The sequence below is a fragment of the Chiloscyllium plagiosum genome, chromosome 36, assembly GCF_004010195.1.
Source record: "Chiloscyllium plagiosum isolate BGI_BamShark_2017 chromosome 36, ASM401019v2, whole genome shotgun sequence".
NCBI classification, from domain to species: Eukaryota; Metazoa; Chordata; class Chondrichthyes; order Orectolobiformes; family Hemiscylliidae; genus Chiloscyllium; species Chiloscyllium plagiosum.
In genome coordinates, this window is record NC_057745.1 from 4878280 (window position 1) to 4893275 (window position 14996).

The 14996-nt window shown below is 38.5% G+C and overlaps 1 long non-coding RNA gene across 2 annotated transcripts in view; it reads right to left on the reverse strand.

The window, feature by feature from the left end:
* Positions 1 to 159: 159 nt before the first annotated feature.
* LOC122540904 overlaps positions 160 to 14996 on the reverse strand; it is an 84032-nt gene continuing 69195 nt past the window's right edge. For both annotated transcript variants that reach the window (XR_006309453.1, XR_006309454.1), the window contains exon 3: positions 160 to 373. This is a non-coding gene — a long non-coding RNA (uncharacterized LOC122540904). The remainder of the gene's footprint in view (positions 374 to 14996) is intronic.

The window sequence follows — 14996 nt, forward strand, 5'->3', positions numbered from 1 at the left end:
CTCAGATTGCTGTAGTCAAAATTGGGCTCCTGAGGAACAAGAGGCAAAGGAATAGAATAGACAGCACCAACCACCTTCATCAACTAACACCAAACATTAACCCTCAAAGCAGCATTCATGATGGAACTCTAACTCTGGCAAGTAAATATTTTTGTTTCTTTAAAATACAAGCTTCAAAACACTTAAAACCTGTAAACACTGTGTCTCACTTACATTGCAAGGATCTCCCATCAAAGTTCACTGACTTTTCCACCTCGATAAAACCTGGTCACCAACCAGGCTTCGTGAATGGGCATGGACGACAGAGAAATTGCCGAAACCTCACAAGCAGACCACCTCGATTCCAAAAGGTGCGTGTGGTTTCGTGCAAGGGCTAAAGGTAAAGGCAACAAAAAATGTCTTTCAGGCAGAAACATACATATAAAGCACTTTCTCTGTCAGTATGTCTTCCATGCGTTCCTGGATGGGAAGTTAATTCTAGACCAAGCCCTACTGCACTGTTCTCTCAAGCAAAAGTCAATGTTAGTCCAATGACATCATAATGGTCCATGTGTAGCATGGTATTCACCTCACAATGTTGAAATGGGTACGTATGGAACAGATGGAAAAGAATAACCGTGAACATTCAGCCACTTGGCATTTTAGTTCTCTACTCCTGACTTCTGCTCTCCTCAGCCTCAAATGAAGCTAAAGGAACAGCAGCTTATCACTTGACTGGAACACAAAACAGTGTTCTGGACTCAACACTGGGTTCAATAATTCAAGATCATACTCATCACTAATTTTTTTTGTATTTGTGCTATTTATAGCTCCACTAGACATATTTTTGTTTCATTATTTTTCCATTACTAATCAATTATGCTTTGCACCACTATCCCTTTTGTTATTTAATCTCTCCTGTCTTTCAGCTTTCATTTTCTTTTGACCTTAAACCCCTTTCTTTGCACCTATACTTAAAATTTGTTAAACATCTATAACTGTTTTTTTTTGAGTCTGACCCTTTTATCAGTACTAAAATCGTGCTCCCCCAACAGATGATGCCTGACTTGCTAAGTAATTTCAGCATTTTTTGGTTTTAGATTAGAAAAACTAATATTTATTTCAGTATCTTGAGATCTTAGGGCATACAAGATTAAGCAATTAGGAAATTTCCTTTAAGATGCCTGGTCCGCAACCATTATGGACGTCATTTTCAAGTAACACCAGCTTATTAAATTTGGAACAAATCATGAGAAATAATGAAGCAAATTAAATCAAAGCAGTTTGAATACATTTCTTTAGGTTACAAAAATCTTGTAAAAACTAGATTATAAATAGAATATGCAACTGACATACTTGATAAATAGCTGCTTGTTAGACAAACATAGCCATTAATTAGGTAATTCACGCAAATGTATCATAGGCATGACAAGTACTTGTTCTTCCCAAATGCCTTCTTATTCTGCCTATTGACTCATAATGGGTTAGAGTTCCATCAGTCTTGCAGCATCTCAAAGCACTCTTCATGCATGAGATCATTTGAATGTCAGGTTATTTGACCACTAGTACCATTCCAGTTAAATGCATTCTATCGCTGTCCATCATCCAGATACATTACTTCCCAGGAGTAGGAATATTGCTTGATTTGCCAGTGATGCAGAAGCTAATCATAGCACTCCTATTATCCTAGCTAAGATCAGCCAACTCAACATGAAACAGAGATCGAATGCAGGATCTTTCCAGACTGTTGAGCTTACTATCACGTAGAAAAGTGCAAGCAGAAGTTCATGAGAAATAAAAAAAGTGATTTTCAGAAATATCTTAAACAAAAGGCATGGATTTAGAGATTTGAAACCAATAATATTTGTAACAGGCAATGCTGAAACTTTTGAATCTGAATGGCACTTGCTCTGACCAGCAAGGAAAATCTACAAAGCCTGCATTATACTACTACAGTCATGGCATACCGAAATATACGGAAGTCCATGTTTTATATGAAGTATATTTAAAGGAAAGTTTTGACAGTAGGAGATAGCAACCATCAAGTCTGGATGTCACACTGCAGCACCACCTGCTAGAAACGTATCTAGATTCAAACTGGTTTCTACTTGGCAATAGAAATACTCCACAGTCTTAATCATTGCAGCAAAAGATTTGATGAAATTTCTATTTTTCACAAGTACAATTATTCTATTTCAGTATTTCTCTTCACAAAGATATTTCTGCTGCATATTAAGCATAAGCAAAACATAAACATCTCAACTCAAGTACAAACATGCAACGCAAGGTTGCTGACTAATAGATGCCAGAAATGGAACTGACTGGAAATGTGAGAGTGTCCTACTGGACCTTGCAGTATAACATTCCAGACCCGGATAACAAATTATACCGTGAAATCTCACCCATAATTCAGATCCTGGAGTTCAATGGATTAACATATCACTGGTTCAGTATTCAATATCAATGGGTGAATGCATTCCAGTTTAGTTAGCACCTGACATTGAAAATGAAGCAGTAAACTGATGCTTAAAGATCACTGGAAGAAAATCACTGATTAACAGAAAAAGCATTTGAGAGGAGAGCCAGCATATATTTGTACTCGGCAAATAAATGTACTTAAAATCAATATATTAAATTGATTTCCTTATCATTACTTCAAACTAGCGTTGCACAACTCAATGTTTTCTCTAGACACAACTGATGCTTGAAGGGATGAATTCTATACCTAGGTGCTTTCCCTCAAGTACACACAGCTTGGAAATTTCACACAATGTTGATATCAATTTATTACCATGCTCAACTGTTTTCAAACTACGTAAAAGACATATAAGAATCACAAATACATGATACGAATACCTGCTCTATTTCCTGTTTCTGCATCACTCGGTTTCTGTAAACTTGGCAACATTCCATCGTACAGCAATTGTGGCTTTAAATTTGAGAGATTTTGAATTTCTCAACATCAGACAATCGAGAGCTTAGAAACAACATATTAATTTGGCAGAAGCCAACAGCCATTTTGAAAGATCAAACATGGAATCTGCAGTATGGAGAATCTGATATGGTTCAAAAATAAATGGTGGCTCTTAGCATTTGATCTTTGAATTATGAGGGGAAAAACAAATGAAAAAAGAAGTCTGTATTTTTTAATAAAAAAGAACCCCATTCCTTCCACACTCCATTCAAACATCAAAGGTTCATAAAAGACCTTCTGCTTTAAAGTAGAGCAACACCCCACCAACCTCTGCATACATCATATGGCACTTCTGCCACCTACAAACTGACTGCAACATCAGAGACATATTTCCCTGCCAACACCGATCAGCGTTCCGGAGAGACCATTCCCTCCTCAACTCCCGCGTCAGATCCACGTCCCCCCACCAGCCCACACCCGATTTTTGCACAGGAAGTGCAAAACCTGTGCCCCCCCCACCACACCCCTCACCTCCAAAAGGATCCTTTCACATCAGACAGAAATTTACCTGTACCACCACCAATGTCATCTACTGCATCCATTGCACCTGATGTGGTCTCCTCTCCATTGAGGAGACAGGACGCCTACTTGCGGATCATTTCAGAGAACATCTCTGGGACACCCGCACCAATCACCGCCCCGTGGCTGAACACTGCAACTCCCCCCTCCCACTCCATCAAGGACATGCAGGTCTTGGGTCTCCTCCATCGCCAAACCCTTACCACCCGACGCCCAAGGAAGAACGCCTCATATTCCGCCTTGAGACCCTGCAACCACACAGGATCAATGTGGATTTCATTAATTTCCTCATTTCCCCTTCCCCCACATTATCCCAGTCCCAAGCCACCAACTCGGCACCGCCCTCCTGACCTGTTGATCATCTTTCCCATCTATCCGCTCTACCCTCCTTTCCAACCTGTCACCTTCGCCCTCACCTTCATCTACCTATTTTTTCTCAACTACCTCTTCCCCCCCCCAATCCCACTCCACTCCCATTTATCTCTCGACCACAAGCCTCATTCCTGATGAAGGGCTTATGCCCGAAATGTCAATTCTCCTCCTCCTCCTCCTCGGATGCTGCCTGACCTGCTGTGCTTTTCCAGCACCACACTCTAACCTGATCTCCAGCATCTGCAGTCTTCACTTACTCCAACATTCTGTTGTGACTACATCAACTACAATTTATTGACTGAAATTATCTTCTTGCAATCTGATTTCATTTTTACTGATTTTTACATTCCAAGTAAATATCTGATTTTCAACAAAATTTACATAATTCAATCTTTTTGCAGCACTGCGTATTGCTTCTAAGTAGTGAATGTTTCAGAAAAATTTTTTGGCAGATTTTGGGATGTACCAAGTTGCTATTTTTCCAAACAACAATTACTGTCTAAGTTCTGTAGCAAAAAACCTGTGAGGCAGGAGCACAAGATATCTAGTTTACAACTTGAGGGGCATCAATGCTTAAACATAATGACGCATGTATATTTGATGAATCGTGCCAATCAAGGGCAACTTTAGTGTCATAACTGGATGAAGCTTGAGGTTCCAAAGGATTACGTGCAGCAAAAGACAAAGCTACTTCAAAACATGACATACAATTTCCTTTTTAAAGTAGTCTTCTACTTGCCCACAGCAGTCTAGACTTGCACCAGAGGATTAGATATTTGCACACTTGGGAAATGATAGTTTTCTCACCAGCAGATTGCTGCACCTTCAGCTCTCAAGCTTCATGTTCCGATGTTCCCTCCCTAAACCCCCCACAACTCTTCACTCCTTCTTCCTGTCTTAAAAGCTCCCTCAAAATCCATCTGTTTCGTCTAATACCTCAATGTGCCTGGATATCAAATTTTGCTTTATATCACTGGTGATACATTTTGAAGCATTTCACTATGTTAAAGACACTATCAATTCTGGTTACATTTACCTCTTCCTAATCCTCTCTCCTTCTTTATTTCTCTCATCCCTTTAAGAAACACCCTAAAACCTACCTCTCACCTGTCCTAATGTCACCTTCGGTAGCTCGCTATCACATTTGGGTGATAATTTTTCTATGATGTATCTTGGGAAATGTTACTAAGTTAAAAGTGCTACATAATTACAGATTTTCATTGTAGCTACAAAGGTCAAGCATCCCTGTCTTGATGAGAGGTGACTGAGAGGCATCAGTCTGTCAGACCATCAAAGATATTAATTAAGTAGTATCAGAAAACTGAGGACTGAGAAGGCCACTTCAGATTTAACCATGACAGGAGGGCAAGGCTTGTACACATAGCAACAAGAAAGACTAAGCTAGGGTTGCTATCAGGAAGTTAATTGTGATAAGCTTGCACCTCCTAGAGTCATATATAGCTGCAGACCCACAGCAAAGCCGTTGATACTTATGTACCCTCTGAAATATCCTAATAGCCACCCAGTTGTCAAGAAGGTTAGTCACTAGCACCTTCGCAAGGGCAGTTAGGGTGGGTATTAAATGCTGTGGTGCCTACAATCCAATGAATGAAGACAAAATAAATTCAGCTTCACACATTGTGTGCCCAACACTTAGGAATGTAATCTGAGCAGAGTAGTAGAGAGGAGGAGCCTTTGAGTTGTTTAAGAGATAGGTGGATACTGTGATGCAGAAGAAAGATTTGCACATTGAAGGGAGACCAAATGAACTCTTTCAACGGTATTTATCTTGGTGCTTGGGGTAACAACTGATCTTCCCTTGGGTAGCATTGGAGTCAATCAGTAGATAATTTGGGTGGTTTAACCTGGAGAGGGTGCGTTGAGGTATTCCAATTCCTTGGTGTATCATTTGATAGAAGTTCAGTAATCTGCGAGTGGGAGGGTGATGCTCCGGATGAAGTCCTCGTATTTTACAATGCCGTTCGGGGGGATATTTGCTTCTTGCAGGAGGTCATCAACTGTAAAATCGATGTACACAGTTTAGTTAACCGTTTATATTTTCTTATTTTAATCTCCATTTCTATTGGTGTGTGGAGAATAGCTGTAACTGAGTCCACTCATCAAAAGACCCCGCTACCCAACACCTTCCCCTAATTCCTTCTCTTTCCCGAAAGGTACTGACTCTTGTAGAAATAGAAGAATATAAGAAATAGAAAGAGGAGAAGGCCATTCAGCCCTCCAGCTAGTTCTACCATTCAGAGCTTGTGTCTGAGCTCCACATTTACTCTCTGTTTACCACCATTTCCCCAAAATACCCTCACCTTCGCCCCCCAACCTTTCATCCTGGGTCTGTGTCCCTTGTTTTCAATTCCCCAGCCAAGGGAAACAGCACCTCAGCAGTTTACTGTTTCAGTGAGATAATTTTTCGTTCTGGGTCTGATGTTACTCAGCTTCTCCTTTAAGAAAATCCTCTCATCCCAAGAAATAATCCAGTGAACCTGAAAGCAGTCTGGTCTGGACTGATGCTTCTCTGATTTCTCATCCATAATCCTCCCGTTTCCAGAGGGTAGAAGAAGGGATAGGGACTGCAGGCTCCTAGCTTTTATGAGACCAGCAACAGGAGACATGAGGACAACAGACAGAGTTAGCCTCGGCATGGTGGGAGCACAACCATCATTGGGACAGGAGGTTGAAGCTTTTAGATTCGGACACAGAATCCAGGCATACTCTAGTCACAGGCCAGAGGGATGCTGCACTGTCGGAGGTGCCATCTGTTGGCGAGGGTAAATGAATTGAGGCTACACCTCCCCAATTGGTGAATGTGTAAAGATCCCACAGCATAAGCAAAGAAGACCAGGGGACCTCTCTGCAGGGAGCTGGTCAATAACTATCCCTTAACTCCATCACTGAAGCAGATTTCTGGTCTTTATTTAATTGCTTGTTTGTGGGATCTTACTATGCACAAATTATTTGCTGCATTTCAAACAATAATGTGTACAATTCAGTAAGTGGTTCATTGGCAGTAAAGTGTGTATGATCCAGCTAGACAAGTCAGGAGCCAGACTGAAATCTGGCTTGATAGGTCATATTTTGCTTTTTGGTTTGAACAAGGTAGTCTTTTACTGAAATACAGGCATACAACATTGCAGCTTTGGTTTTAACATAAAACAGAAGCTTTTTACGTTAAGGAAGTGAAGCTAAAATGGAATAAACAAAACATTTATATTTAAATCACAAGATTAAAGAGTTTGAAGCACAAAATACCATTAGTCTCAATAGCAGCTAGTTACTGTACTCAGGTAAAAACAATGACTGCAGATGCTGGAAACCAGATTCTGGATTAGTGGTGCTGGAAGAGCACAGCAGTTCAGGCAGCATCCGTGAAGACCACGAACTCAACCTCCTGACATTCAAATACTGTTCATCATAAATTGCCATGGTTAAATCACTACTTCATCCAAAAGAGACAGGGAATGCAACTTATGTTCTGACTTATTCATGCTGACTAGGCCTGAACAGCATCCTCAAGAACTGTATAGTCAAGTTTTGATAATTTACTGGAAACCAGTTACCGAAATAAAATATTTACTTAAATGCTTACATGAACTAACAATTGGGTTAAAACAAGCTGCAATAGCATTGTATACAAGAAAGCAAAGTAAAAGCATATAAAGGAAATACATGGATGCCCCTTTTTAAGCTAGGACTAGTTGTGTTTCAATGAAAACCCAGAGGCAAGTGGAATTTTCTCGCCCTATGTACAATTAACTCAAAATATTGTGCTGCAGCTTTAAAGTACAGTAAGCAAGAAGGGTTTTTTTTTAGAAACTTAGGTCATCACTCGCACTGGTTTCTTTTCACATTTAATTCTTTGAATCTCCTATTAGAACTCCAGCATCTCCCCTTGTATCTAGTACTAGAGGTTTTATGGTCATTGTTTTGAAACAAATTAATAACAGTAATTGCCTTTGTTACATCAGTTGTCAGAATCATCCACATTATAAAGTGGCTTCTACAACTCCTGGAGCCTGAAACATTGCAAATAATTTCCTCACAAATCTTTGATGTCGTCCAAACAAATGCTTCGATATTCAAGACAAATGAATCCAGGGAGCAACAGCGGAGAGTACTTTTCTTAAAAACAAAACTATTCTTGGGATTTTGATATTATTGGTAAAGCCAGGCAGTTTGATATGATCGGGTTTGTAATTCCACCTCAGTGTGAAATTAAAATTCATTGGTATATGACTGAAATAATGGCCAGGTCAAGCTAAGAATCAGACATGTTTCCTTCCCTATAAATAACTAATAAACGATGCAAACCCATTGGATTGACTATCTACAACTCATTCTCTGGATTATTAATCAAGATAATTGAATTACAGAGTCCAGTGACCCAAGTGACTTTCCACAGGTTTGCCCAGCATACCTCCCAAATCATATACTAAACAGTAAGACAGCCAGTAGAACCAGGATGTTGCCTAAGTTGGAATGTTTTAGTAGTGAAGAGATTGGATAGACTGGGGTTGTTTTCCTTGGAGTACAGGCTGGAACATGACTGGGATGTATAAAATTAAGAGCGGCATAGAAGCATAGACAGGAAGAAATTTTTCCCCAGGGTGGAGGGTTCAATGACCAGGGGGCATAAATTTAAAGTAAGGGATGGGAGGTTTAGAGGGGGGAAAATCTTTTCACTCAGAGGATGATGGAAATCTCGAACTCACTGCCTACATGAATGGTAGAGGCAGAAACCCTCAATTAAGTAGCATTCAGATGTACACTTATGCCAAGGCATACAAAACTATTGGCCAACTGCTAGAAAACAGAATTAGGATAGTTAGCTGATTGTGTTTGAACTGTACAGACTTGATGGGTCAAAGGGCCTTTTTTATGTGCTGTGTCTATGGCTCTAACAATCCGAACAGTGACTGCCTAGAAAACAAAATTACTGTTTATTTGATGGAACTAAACCCATAATTAACCCCTAAAACAGCACTGCAAAGTTTAAAAACAAACCTTCTAAAATAACATATTGGGAGGATCCTAAAGCTTGGAAATTACATTAAATCTTCTCCTCTATTAACAGCCATATGATGAGCTTAATACCGTGCAAATATATTACAACTGAGAGAGTACAACACACAAAAGGCTGCTTTGGGATAGTAGGGAAGAAATACCTCTTTGAAGACCAACCTACTCAACAGAACATCACTACAAGTGATGACTTTTACAGAGCTTATGCAAAATCGTATATCCTATGATGTTACTTACTTTGAAAGGAAGGGGAGGGCAACAGATTAAACATACCACATACACGTAACTTATTACTATGTTTGAAGCTGCAGTGGGAGAAATTAAAAAGTTTATATTATTTTTAACCTAAATTGGGAAGAATGACAAGTTGAAGTTTCAACTAGTCCTTCATCAATCCATCAGTGAAACATATGATTACTAAACAATGTGATATGGTGGTACCGGTGTTGGACTGGGGTGGACAAACTTAAAAATCAACTAAAAATCTCCTGCTCCTTGGATGCTGCCTGACCTGCTTTGCTTTGCCAGCGCCACACTCTCAAAGTTAAAAATCACACAAACCAAGTTATAGTCCAACAGGTTTATTTGAAAGTACAAACTTTGGTTAGATAGCTAGTTGGGCAGGGATCATAGAAAACATAATTTATGGTAAAAGATCAAAGCGTCATACAACTGATGCAATGTACTGAATAAACCTAGATTGCTGTCAAGTCTTTAATCACTTAAAATGGGGATGCAGGTTTCGATCGATTATTTTGCAAATCTCAGAACTGTTTTCAAGTCACAGTCTTGAGATAGCTTAAAATTTTATAAAACAATGTGAATGCTGGCACAATGAAGACACAACTTCAACACACCTGGACAACAGAAACTGGGGTCGATACAACTAAAAATCACTCAACGCTTTCGCCTTTCTCATTGTAAAGTAGTTTTTTTAAGTCAACCTGTTTAGAAGTGTTTTATCCAAGCACACATGTAATCTATAAATCATTGAATTTCGACAGTGCTGAAAAAGCCCATTGAATAGGCCTTCTGGCTCAAAAGTAGGGATTCTATCAATGCACCACAAGACCCCAATCATTCTCATTCTATTATCAAATTTGTAAAGTAACTGAGGGAACATCAATAATCAAAGCAAACAAGTTCCCACAATGTAATTAAGGTCCCAGCATCATCTTGACCACCAACTCAGCATTATACACAAGTCTAGTTCACACTTTAAAAAATTGTTAATTAATTTTTAGAACAAAATTGATAATAACTACTTCTGAGATATGAAAACAAAGGGAACAAAAGCTATGCTGACTCTTCTGTCAAATACTGTTTTACTTAAAATGTCAGAAAATATATTAAAACATCACTGAAATCAAAGTTTCTGTTCAATTCATCCCTCTATCCCATCAAGCTAAATACCATTGGTGGGCGGCACGGTGGCACAGTGGTTAGCACTGCTGCCTCGCAGCGCCTGAGACCCGGGTTCAATTCCCGACTCAGGCGACTGACTGTGTGGAGTTTGCACGTTCTCCCCGTGTCTGCGTGGGTTTCCTCCGGGTGACTTGACGGAGCATTCACAACACTGTTACAATCGGTATATGTATCCTTGGGATCCCAAGACCTAATCATGGCACTACCTTAGGGGTCAATCTCACTGTATTTGTAGCCTAGATCAAAAAATACATTTGAAACTAAGCATCATCATCTTCCAGAGTTGTGTAAATTATTAGGTTTTTTTTGGTCAGGATTTAATCCCTTTTTGACAAATTGGCAATACAACGCATTGATACAAAGGGGGCCTACCCAACAAACCCCATGGCCTCATTCAACACAAGGATACATCCAGCAGCATCTATCCATTTCCCTTACAATACAAACAACAGCAACTCTAGTCGTCTCCTGTGCACAGTGGGCACATGGACCACTATAATAATGTTGACAAGAACAAAACTGATTCAAAAAAATTTAATATTGATGACAAAACTTAATTCTTAGGTCCATAAAGCTTCATAAAAATGCTCTTAAACTGTTCCCAGTGTTTGAAATTCAAGTCCAGAATTAATCACTTGTTCAACCATTATTGCAGTTGCATGCTTCCAGCTACATCTGCAACTTTTGTTAGTAGTGCTCCAGTAGAAGTTCTTTTGCATTCCTGATACCACACTGGTGAAATTTACAAACCATCTGTCCAAAAGATGGCTACAGCTGCATCCTGTAATGCCATGTAATAACTAAAAATATATTCATAACAACCCTCCCCCCACTACCCCACAAACCATGAGGAACAAACTATTTCCACATCGTTTTAGTTTAGATGTAACCTTTAACCATGGGCAGATTAAGTAAAACAGACTAAGGTACTTGTGCAACTGATTCCACGCTTTCACCATGAATCTTGCTAATCAGCCTAAAGACAACTGCAGAAAATAGGCTAATTACCTTAATTTAATACACTCCAGATAGAAGTTAATGTATTTTGGAAACAAATGTCAATAATTCTTTTGGTACTTGGATATTTGTTGCAAAGATCCCAACTTTAGTTTCCAATTTTTAATGAGTTAGCTAATTTCAGCCATGTCACAGATCAGTAGGACCACATGCTGTAATGAAGGGCCTTAAATGATCAAAATAGTTTAGGCCCCCACTGTTGATCCCCATCAGACATTTGTGAAGAGTATATACAAGTGGGACTCATCAGATATGAGTATCAACTGGATTATTGAACTGATGTGCCATAATTCTAGTTGACATTGTTACTGGATAAGTTAGATCTCAGATCAAAATTTGATTTGATAGATCTCTTGATTTTTTTTTCTTAGTAGGAACAAGGTGGTATCACTGAAACAAGTGCAGATTATTATAGATTCTGTTCTAACAACAAACAAAGTATATTTCGTAGAAGAAATAAAGGTAAAGTAGAATAAACCATTATTTACAATAATATAATTTTAAAGGTTTCTGAAATGCACAGTAAAAATATAATCCCAAAATATTTCTTCACAGATTTCAAAAGCAGTCCTTCAGATACTCACACCAGACACAATCTCCTCCATTATCACCTCTATAAGCTTAAGTTAACTGACTTCAACTGTTGTCAGTCTTCCTGTAACTTTGCCAGCTTTAAGTAACCACTTCAGGGTTGGCCCAAATAGTTCTGGTCTGGAATTATTACTAAACTCCTTAATCAGAGGTAATCAATCTTTTAATCAATCTTCTCCCCTTCTTAGGTGCAATTATCAATACCAGAAATCCTGCAGAACTGACCCAAAGAAAATTAAAATGTAAAGGTTTCAGCCTAAGATATGGGTGCTTCCCTCATAACCTTAAAACAATTAAGTCCAGAATTTTCTGTCAGAAAGCCTAATGCACTATACTGTATTTTGATCACTTTAATGTAAACACAAACCCATTTGTTTTTGAAGGCTCTTTCTCTCAGATGGTTTTAATAGAAATCACCATGACTACAAAATATTTAAACGTTAACTACTAAATTCCTTCAGGCACACAGATAACCCCCACATGCCACTAGTTCATAGTTCAAAAATCCAATTCATAATAAGTTATTTCAAAATATATATATAAATAACCTATCCTATTTGTATCAATGAGGTCAACACTCAAATTTTTAATCGTGAAAGGAAAACAGAAAACTTGAAAAAAAAATTGAAAGAGCAGAGGATAAAATACAGCTATAAATGTGATTTTGGAAAAAAACTGCCCCATGATCACCACTGTCATATATGGATTATTACTGACTCAGTAATGACCTTTTCTCTGCATCAAGAACAAAAAAATCATAGAAAAAGGAGAAATATGTCATTTGGTCTTTCAATCCTGCTCTACTATTCAATATGATCATGGCTGATTATCCAACTCAATAGACTTTCCCTTTAATCCTTTTAGCCCCAAGAACCATAGCTAATTCTTTATTTTAAAAACATTCAACTTTTTGGTCTCAATAACTTTCTGTGGTAATGAATTCCACAGGCTCACCACTCTCTGGGTAAAGAAATTTCTCTTCCTCTCAACCCTGAATGGCCTACTCCATATACTTAGATGGTGACCCCTGGTTCTCAACTCCACTGTCATCGGGAACATCTTCCAGCACTTAACTGTAATTGATTGATTGTCTCCTGCACGGAGATGCAATGAAGAGAGTTGTTTTGCATGTGATATAGGCAGATCGTACCATACAAAGTGTAGCAGAACAGAATGCAGAATATATTGTTATAGTCGCAGAGACAATACAAGAGAGAGATCATATTTAACATTTCAGATGTTTACTCCAGTTAGAATTTTATAGGTCATGATATCACCCTCATTGTTCTAAATTCCAGTGAATATAGTCCTAGCTGATCCACGTTCTCTTCATACATCAATTCTGTCATCCTAGAAACCAGGCTGGCAAACTTTTGCTGCGCTCCCGGAACAACCAGAACATCCTTCCTTCGATAAAGAGATGAAAACTGCATACAATACTCCAAGTGTGGTCTCACCATGGTCCTGTACAATTGCAACATGACATCCTCATCCCTGTAACTCAGATCCGCTTGCTATGAATGCCAACATAGCATTTGCCTTCTTCACCACCTGCTGAACCTATGCTTACTTTCAACAACTAATATATAAATGGACGCAAAATCTCATTGCACTTCCCCCTTCTCAGTATCCTGATTTGGGGCTGGAAATCTGCACTACGTTACATATAGAATACCAATGCTGAAGTGCCAAATGAGAAAGCCATGACAGTGATAAATTGATAACTGTACAATGAAAAAACCATAATAATACTGCTTTCATACCCTAAAGCCACAGATAAACAATGAAAAATATGAGTAGCTTGATTGTCACTTCATTTGAGAATTCAATCTTCTCAAAGATGTCTCAACACAAAAAGCATTGACTTCTTCCCTAGAAGAAAAACAATTCTAAGATTTATCCCCATTTCTCCTTCCCTTCACATGCCAACTTCAAAGTTGGCCACTGATATTAGTCTTATCAATCAATTAGTAAATATATCTGAAGGAAGCACTTGTTGACTGCTCAGTACAGGCTTTTGACAAGTCACTTCAGATGTTGACAACAACACTTCTTATGTATTAAAACACTACTCATTGCTCATTCTGTACTGCGTGTGTGTCACCTAACCTCCTGAAAATGAAGTAACTCTTCAGTATTCAAAATCACATTTTCCAAAATTTCACAATACAATTACGCTAATTCTAACCAACTAGAAAGAGACCATCTGTAATTTTTATTACATATGAAAGGTAGGACCAATTTTTAAAAAGATTTTTCATATATAATTTAGAATATGAAAACGGACATGCATTAATATTGCAGTTTTTCACTACGAATTGATCGGAAATGCTGCCAACAAAATGGAATTAAATAGGAATCTTCTTGTGCCAATTTTGATATTGGCTTTGTTCTAAAGGCTAACCAACTGAACTAAAACGAGGCTGACTCCATTCATTTTACAGTCGATAAGAATACTTCATCCCATCTGTCTTGGCAAATTTCTGGGCCAAAACAGAAGCCACATTTTGCAAGCACTGCGCATTTACCATTCTCCTTTGCATTAACTTCCAGCTAACTATTTCATTCACTGTAACAGGTAAATCTTAATCTCAATAAATTGCACGAAGGAAAATCATGGTGCATACAGGATATATTTTTAATGCAAATGTGGGCAATTGTAATCTGGATAAACATCTTTTATTCTGACTTACACCGTATTAGTTGCATTCAACAATGAAATAGGCTCAGTCAGCAACCAATTTGCAAAATTCTGTTGCAGTTTGGAGATATAAGCGCATACATATAAACAGGCTGAAAAGTGTTGTGTTTCTGTAAAAGCATACTGTCTGTAGCTCTGCTGCAGGTAGAGCTTGTGCTATCCAACACAAGCTCTACCTGCAAGAAGTTAAAGTGCTGGTCAAGTTGTCTGCCTTAGGAAAAACAGTTCCATCATTAAACACATTTGAAACTTACAGGAATTGTTCAAGCTTGGATACAAAATTTAATGATGATGCTCTCTCTCTCAGATTTAAGCAGTTCTGTTTCAGCCCTGAATCCAAATGGAAGCGAACGAAATGATTAAAGCAAAAAAAAAAAGTCATGC